This window comes from Musa acuminata, chromosome BXJ2-9 (assembly GCF_036884655.1).
Source record: "Musa acuminata AAA Group cultivar baxijiao chromosome BXJ2-9, Cavendish_Baxijiao_AAA, whole genome shotgun sequence".
NCBI classification, from domain to species: domain Eukaryota; kingdom Viridiplantae; phylum Streptophyta; class Magnoliopsida; order Zingiberales; family Musaceae; genus Musa; species Musa acuminata.
In genome coordinates this window covers 23,030,562-23,038,686 of record NC_088346.1, presented here as the reverse complement: position 1 = coordinate 23,038,686, position 8,125 = coordinate 23,030,562, and positions in this window count along the sequence as shown.

The following is an 8,125-nucleotide window of genomic DNA, read 5'->3' as shown; positions in this document are numbered from 1 at the left end:
AAAGTCACTACTATTCAAGAGGCGAAAGATCTAAGCAACTTCCCTCTTGAAGAACTAATCGGGTCATTAATGACCTACGAGATGACTTGCAAAGCTCATGAAGAGCAAGAAGACATCCTTCCAAAGAATAGGAAGGATATGGTACTTAGAACTTCAGAAGACCACTTGAGAGAAAACTCAAGTGATGAGGACTGTGACGATGACTTGGCACTTCTAACAAGAAAATTTAAAAAATTCATTAAAAAAAACAAGTTTAAGAATGACGCAAAAAATAAACTTGAACCCAAGAAGGACCAAGTTATTTACTATGAGTGCAAAAAGCCGGGACACTACAAGAGTGATTGTCCCCAAGCCAAAAAGAGAATATCAAAGAAGAATGTGCTCAAAGCAACATGGGATGACTCGAGCGCGTCCGAAGAAGAGGGGTCCAACACCGAGCAAGTTGCTCACTACGCCTTAATGGTCATTGGAGAGGAGGTAACAAATTTAATAGATGCAGATTTATCATTTGATGAATTATTAAATGCCTTCCATGACTTATTTGATGAATGCAAGATTATTAGTAGAAAATACAAATTGCTAAAAAAGGAGCATAACAGTCTTACTTGTAATTTTGATAAGTTAAAAGCTGAATATCATGATAGTTTAGGCTCATGCATAAAATGTCATGATATAAAAACTCTCCAAAAGGAAAACTTGCTACTTAAGGACATCTCGAAGAAATTCGAGGTTGGTAGCGAGTCATTGAACATGATCCTTGCAAACAAGGGTCACGTTCCCAAAAGAAGTGGAATTGGATTTGTGAGAAGTCCTCACCAAAATCCAACCACCTTCATAAAAGGCCCGATCTTACATATTCGACACCAAAGCAAATGCAACTTTTGTTGCAAACTTGGACACAAAACGCACTATTGTCCATTTAAGAAAATTAGTCCGAATAAATTAATTTGGGTTCCTAAAGGAACCATGACAAATTCTATGCAACATGATAAACAATATAGATCTACTTTTGAGGCACCCAAAAGCAAATGGGTACCTAAAAAATCATCCTTTCCTGTAAAGACATAAAAAATTATAAGTTGGAGCAAGAAATAATATCCTGCTCCTTGGATTCTCGATCCGAAGTCTAAAATGGAACTCGCGATGCTCTCTACCCTAAATAACAGAAGAGGATTAGAAAATTAAAATCATAAATACGATTTAAATACAATCCTATTTGATTTCTCAGAATTGGAAACTTATGATTCTCAATTCTCATATCCTTTGGATTTTCGAACCCATCAATTTCATCCGTTTGTAACTTTCGAATCCGATTCTATATCATGAACTGACTAAGTTTGTCATGAACTTATAAGGCTTACCAACTTGAACAATCTATCACAAACATCTGTATGACATTGAGAGTATGCATCTTGATCGTGCAAAAATTCTTATTCTTACGTAATTACGTAAGTGAAGTTGATTGTTCCACAAATAAAAAGTCAAAAACATTCAAGACTATGCTCACTACCTGTAGCGGTTGAACCGCCCCAGCTGGAGGTAGCACCTCCGGTTGTCACGTGTTGCAAGCGGTTGCACCGCCCCAGCCAGAGGTGCAACCGCCCGCAACTCTGCCCTTTTTAACCCAAGCTAGGGCCGGCGGTGAAACCGACCCCAACTCACTCCCTTCCCCTCTTTACTCTTCCAAAGCTCCTCCATCCCCATTTCTCCCCTCATAGCATCCCAAATACTCCTCATTTCGGAGCAAAACATCAACAATCCTTCCCTCTCTTGAAGATCTCACTAAGGTATTATCTAAGAAGCTCTTAAATTCTGTTTTTGATTCATTTACTCTTGCTCATCACTATTCTTCTAAACAGTAGTAGTTATGGGGTCTAGAAGATCCTCAAGGGACAAAGAGAAGAGGAGATTAGTGGAAGATTTTGATCTCACCCTTTTCGATTCAAAATACCATGCTGAAAAGTTTTTCTCTTTCGAACTTAGGAGTGTCAATAAGGGAAAACATATAGATTTAAATGAACTAAGAGACTTAGAGACAATCCAATGGTTTGCAAACTTAGATCTACTCCCTATTTTGCAAATTAATGAACCCATCTATCCAAGACTTGTTAGATTGTTTTACAACAACATACAAATAGATGAAGAAGAAAGAATGTCTACCTATCTTTTAGGACAACACATCTCCATTACGGATAAATTCATTTGCGACATGATAGGCATTCCCATAAAAAGTAGAGGACTTTACTTTAGAGGATCAAGGGATGATGAAACTGTTGGAACAACATATGTTGAAGCCTTAGGAACAATTTTCGCCAATCCCAACTTAGCATTTGTTCCTAAAAGTTGTGAACATCTACTGCCTTTAAATACTAACGTACTTCATCATATCCTAACTAGCATCATTCTCCCTAAACAATACATTCATGATGAAGTAAGCCAATTAGAATTAGGAACTATGTATTTGATCATGAAAGGACATGACATCTGTCTTGGTTATCTTATCCAACAAAACATGTTAGAACTATCTAAGAAAGACATGATGCTCCCATATGGTGGTATAATCACTAGAATAATGAAAGCCTACGATATTATAATACCACCGGAAGAAGAAGTAATAAAAGTAGATAGGTTTAACATAATAAATAAAAAACTACTTCACCGATTAAGATGTTTTTATAGAAATGGTAACTGGGTTAGAATGCCTAGAAGAACCGATTCCCGTCAACCTGAACCAGAACCGAAAACACCAGTCTTTAGGGGTACCCAATCTCCTCCGATCTGTCCATTTGAGGAAACACATCCATTTGAGCAAACTCATACATCATCTGTCGAAGATATTGGGATTCGGATGGACCGATTCGAACAAAGACAAGAACGGCTTGAATATCGACAAGATCAAATCCTATCTGAGCTGTAGCAAATTCATCGATAATTTGACTCTTTATTTAGGCACTTTAATTTTCCACCTCATGAATGAGCTTGTATGAACACAATCACCTGTTGTTATTGTAAACTCCTCATGTTACTCACCATGATGGGCTTTGCCTTGATCCTTGATATGGTTACCTGATATATTTTTTTGTGAGCATATGCAGAGTTACAAACATCTCTCATTGTTTATCTCGAATTTTACATTGAAACTAAATGTTTTGAAAACCTTGTGCCTTGATAAATATAATTTGAGAAAATGATATACCAATGCAGTTGATAAGTCATGACATTGCCATGATATTAACACTAAACATCAACTAGCTGGTATTTTTACAAAACCTCTAAGTGAAGAACAATTTGATTTCATAAGAAGAGAATTAGGAATGTTGATGTGTCCGAATACATAAACTAGTTAAAATTATTTTTCGGACTTTATTGAATGATCAAATCACTTGATTGTCATTACATGCCTAAATAACATGTTGGAAATTATGTGTTGAATACAAAAATATTTTGTCTTCATGATTGTATTTGAAAATATGTAGCATAGTCTTGTCCGAATGCATGAAAGTGTTCATTTCATTTTCGGATTCACTTAACAATTGGAATGCTAAAAATCGGATTTTCTCATACACTCTTATGAAAAATATTTTTCTGAAATGGATGAAATGATTCCTGCTTATGAATTCCATCTTGAAATATGGATGATAGTATTTTTACTTGCAAAGAGTTGTTTCACACACATATCTTGACTCAAAGTAAACTCACAAATAGCTGGTATCACAAATGACTTTTCTCCTTCATGCAAAAAGATTATAACAAATAAAAAGGAAGAAGTATTCAAAGCAATCTACGTATCATGCTTTCCTTTATATGCTTGATTTCCTATCACTTACTATTGGAAAATAATATGAACCCAGTAAAGGCATGAACAATTATCGCACTTATGCTTAAAATTTGCTTATATTGTTCTCCTGGTATCACAACTACCATGCTTTTTGTTGATGACAAAGGGGGAGAAATATGTGAATTGATGCTATACACACTAATGCTATAATTATGCCATGCTTGCATCACCGAGAAATATGTGAATTGATGCTATAAACACTGATGCTATGATTATGCCATGCTTGCATCACCAAGAGATATATGAATAGATGCTATGATTAATTTGCATTATGCCTTATTTGTATCGTGTCAAGATATCAAACAAAAACTTGCATTGTAATTTTACGAGTTGATACCTTACCATGTGATGAAATGCAATACTTGCTAAAATATTTGAAATGTGTACATCATGTAATGATATCAAAATCTTACTTCGTAGCTTCACATATTGATATCTTACAATATGATGAATTGCTACTATTACCATCATTCAAACTTGTAATGAAAAATTTGAAAATGAATGTCAAGCCTTGACATCATCTTCAGAGAGATACATCATGATGGGAATCATGATGGGAGTATTGATAAGTTCAAATGATTTTAACTTATCAATATGTCTCTTGAATTCTTAGGTTTTGAATTCAAGAATGACTTATCTCAAGTATGGCATATAGATAGGGGGAGTTAAGGTTAACTCCATTATCAATTGATTGTCATCATCAAAAAGGGGGAGATTGTTGAATCTCGGATTTTGATGATGAAGTCAATTGTCATTTGTTATCTAATCTATATGTTGAGATAAGTATGCAGGATTAACTAAGATGAAAGTAAGACATGCAGCAGGAGTTGCGCCGGAGTCAAGACAATGATCACGTTGGGAGTTCGAGAGTTCGACAGAAGTTCGGACAGTCATCGGAGGTTCTACGGGAACAAATCCGAGAAGTCCATAAGCTTGCCAAAGAAGCTCGTCAGAACTCGCCAAGTGAATCGTCGCAAGTCCAGGAGTTTGCCGGAAGTCCATAGGAGCATCACCGAGGGTTCATCGGATGATCGACGGAAGTTCGCCGGAAGAAGCGATTGACGCACCGGAGCAAGTTGCAGTAAATGTCTTAGGGAATATCATAGTTAGCACAATGATTAAGTTGGAAATGGGAGGTGATCCCATTAACTTAATCTTGGGGCAATTGGGCCCCTGAAAACCCAAATTGGGCCGAATGGATCAACCCATTCGGACCCTGATTTCTGCCAGGCGGTTGAACCGCCCAAGGCAGGAGGTTGCACCGCTTGGGCTTAGTCTCCGAGCGAGACTGGGAGGTGCAACCGCTCCAGCCAGGCGGTGGCACCGCCTGGGCTCAGTCTCTGAGCGAGACTAGGCAGTGCAACCTCCCCTTACAGGAGGTGGCACCGCCTGAGCTCGGTCTTCGAGCTCTGCCAAGCGGTGCAACCATCTCAGTCAGGAGGTGCAACCGCCTGAGCTCGGTCTTCGAGCTCTGGCAGGAGGTGCAACCACCCCTGACAGGAGGTAGCACCACCCAGAGGCTCAGTCTTCAAGCTTTGCCAAGCGGTGCAACCGCCTCAGTCAGGAGGTGCAACCGCCTGATCCCGGAATTCCGGGAATTGACAGTTTTGAGCTCCAAATTTAAACTGGGTTGGGGCCTATAAATACCCCACCCATTCAGCATTGCAAGAGCATGAACTTACACCAAAATCTTGATCTTTTTCTGTGATTCTTAGAGCTCAAAATTGTTGTAAAGGCCAAAAGTTCTTCTCCCTCTTTTCTTCCAAGTTATGAGTTGTAAAGAGAGGAGAGAAAATTCTGTAAGGGTTGTCTCATAAGCCCGTCAAAAGGAGTGAAACTGTAAAAGGGTGGTTGGCCTTCGCCTATTGAAGGAAGGCCTCTAGTTGACGTCGGTGACCTCGTCGGTGGAGGAAGCCAAAAGTGGAGTAGGTCAAGATTGACCGAACCACTCTAAATCTCGGTTTGCATTTACTTTGAGTATCTTATCTTTACTGCAAACCTCCTTAATAGTTTACTACCTTCTGTGTTTTTACGAACGTGTTTCAAAGTTCAGTGCTTTCCGAATCGGGGTTTAAGACGCAAATCAGTTTTATCGTACGAACGTCGTATTTCAGTTTACGCTTACGTTCTGATTTCCATTATAACTGCAAACTGCCTTTATATCTTTACTTTAACTGCATCTCGCCTTATCTCAAGTTAAAGTGGTTTACGAATCAGCTTTTATATCGAAATCGCTTTTATCGTACGAACGTCGTATTTCAGTTTGCGGTTATATTCTGATTTCCATCGTAACTGCAAACTGTGTTCATATCTTTGCTGCATCTCTCCTAGTCAAAAGTTGAAGTGATTTACGAATCGACTTTCTTACCAAAATCACTTCTATCGAACGAACACAGTTTTTGATTTTAATCGCAGAAGTTTTTCCACTGTACTAATTCACCCCCCCTTCTTAGTGCTCTTTATCCTAACAAAAAAGAGATCAGTGAGTACTCTCTTGTGATGGATGATGATGGAAATGCCCTCATAATCTCTAAAGGTAATGATGTATCTTTTCAGAAGAATTGATATTTGGATTTTATTTGTATAGTTCATGTTTGCTCTTATAATAATTATTTTAATTCACTAAACGATAAGAAAACTAGTAATTTAAGTTTGGATGATGACTCTATGATGGAGGTTATGGGTGTAAGTGAAGTAAATATCAAAACATTTATATATACTTTGAAGGATTTGACTGATGTTTCAAAGATGTGGAAAAATCTAATTTCTTTGAGTCTTTTAGATTCTTAATGTTTTGGCTATAAGGTTAAAGATAAAATTTTAAAAGTTACTTGGTATTATATAGTTCTAATGAAAAAAAGATTACATGAACGATTATACCATTTGGAAGAAAGTATAATAAAGACCTCAAAGAACTAGAAATATGTTATATGTCAAGGGATGGTAGATACCTACGATAGTGAGCTTCCTTCATGGTGTAGAAAATAAAAAGTAGTCTTTATAGTTTCTATAATGTAGATGATTACTAATGAAAAGATCCTGGTGTTAAGATTGACAATACGAAGGTCTTTCACCAAAATCAAGTAATGTTATTGATTCGATTACAACTACACAAGTTGCATTGGTGGGCTTGTTATTGATTGATTTGTATAGCTGCAATGAATTCTTTAAGCCAATGATTCAATTTTTATAGGAGGCAAAAAATAGAAAAATACTTATAAATGTGAAAATTTTAGGGTCGATAAGTATTTTAGAAGTCATAATTATATTCAAATTAGTTAAAAGAGTTCTAATTAAATTAAACTTTTTTTATGAATTAGGATTTATTTCTATAAATACATATTGAGTCTTAGGGTTTTAACAAGAGAGAGAGTCAAGACACTTTGAGTGCTCCTGAACATAATCTCTAGGAATTTTAGAGAAAATTGAAAGAAAAATTTTTCATATTCATGTGAAAGGATTTAAAGGGGAGTCATATTTAAGTGATTTTATTTTTAGTTTTCAATTTAAAGGAATTTTAGAGAACATAAGTGTTTTAGAATGTTAATCTCTCGTGGATTTTATTTTTAGTTTTCAATTTTTTTTCCACTCCCTTACTAACACTATTAAATTCTCGAACAACTTAAAGCAACGTAAACCGAAGCACATGAAAAATCTAAACTGATACTAAATTTTAAAAAATAAAATTTAAGTAAGAAAGAACAAAATGGAGGAACTTATGTCAAAATTGGGTGGAACATTTAGATAATCAGGTCATATAGGATGCTTAGTTGAATTTGTTGTGTTCTTACTACTCAGTCTGAATGGAGAACTGATTATAAACACTTAGAAAGTCCAGTTTGAAAATATAACCTAAGATAAAGTTTCCCATTAGAATTTGTTGTGTTTTTCTATTCTTTTATTAAGCACGTGATGCTCTATTCGGGTTTCCCAATAATATTAACATATCTAATGTTTATTTAAATATTTATAATTATAAAGGACTAATACTATTCTTATATTAGTATTGTTAACTTTGTATACAACTCTAACTCTAAACCGTAAAGATATCTTATCCTATCATATAATTATTTAAAATTTTTTATCATTATGAATATTATTTTACTTAATATTATTTAAGACTACTATTTTAATATAATTTTATAAATATATTAGTCCAAACCACTTTATCGATTACGAGACCAATATAATATAAATTATATTTTAATATCTTATAATTGATAAAATATTTATTATAATTTATTTTACATAAGTCTATCATCTTAGGCTATTTTAATAACTACTAAT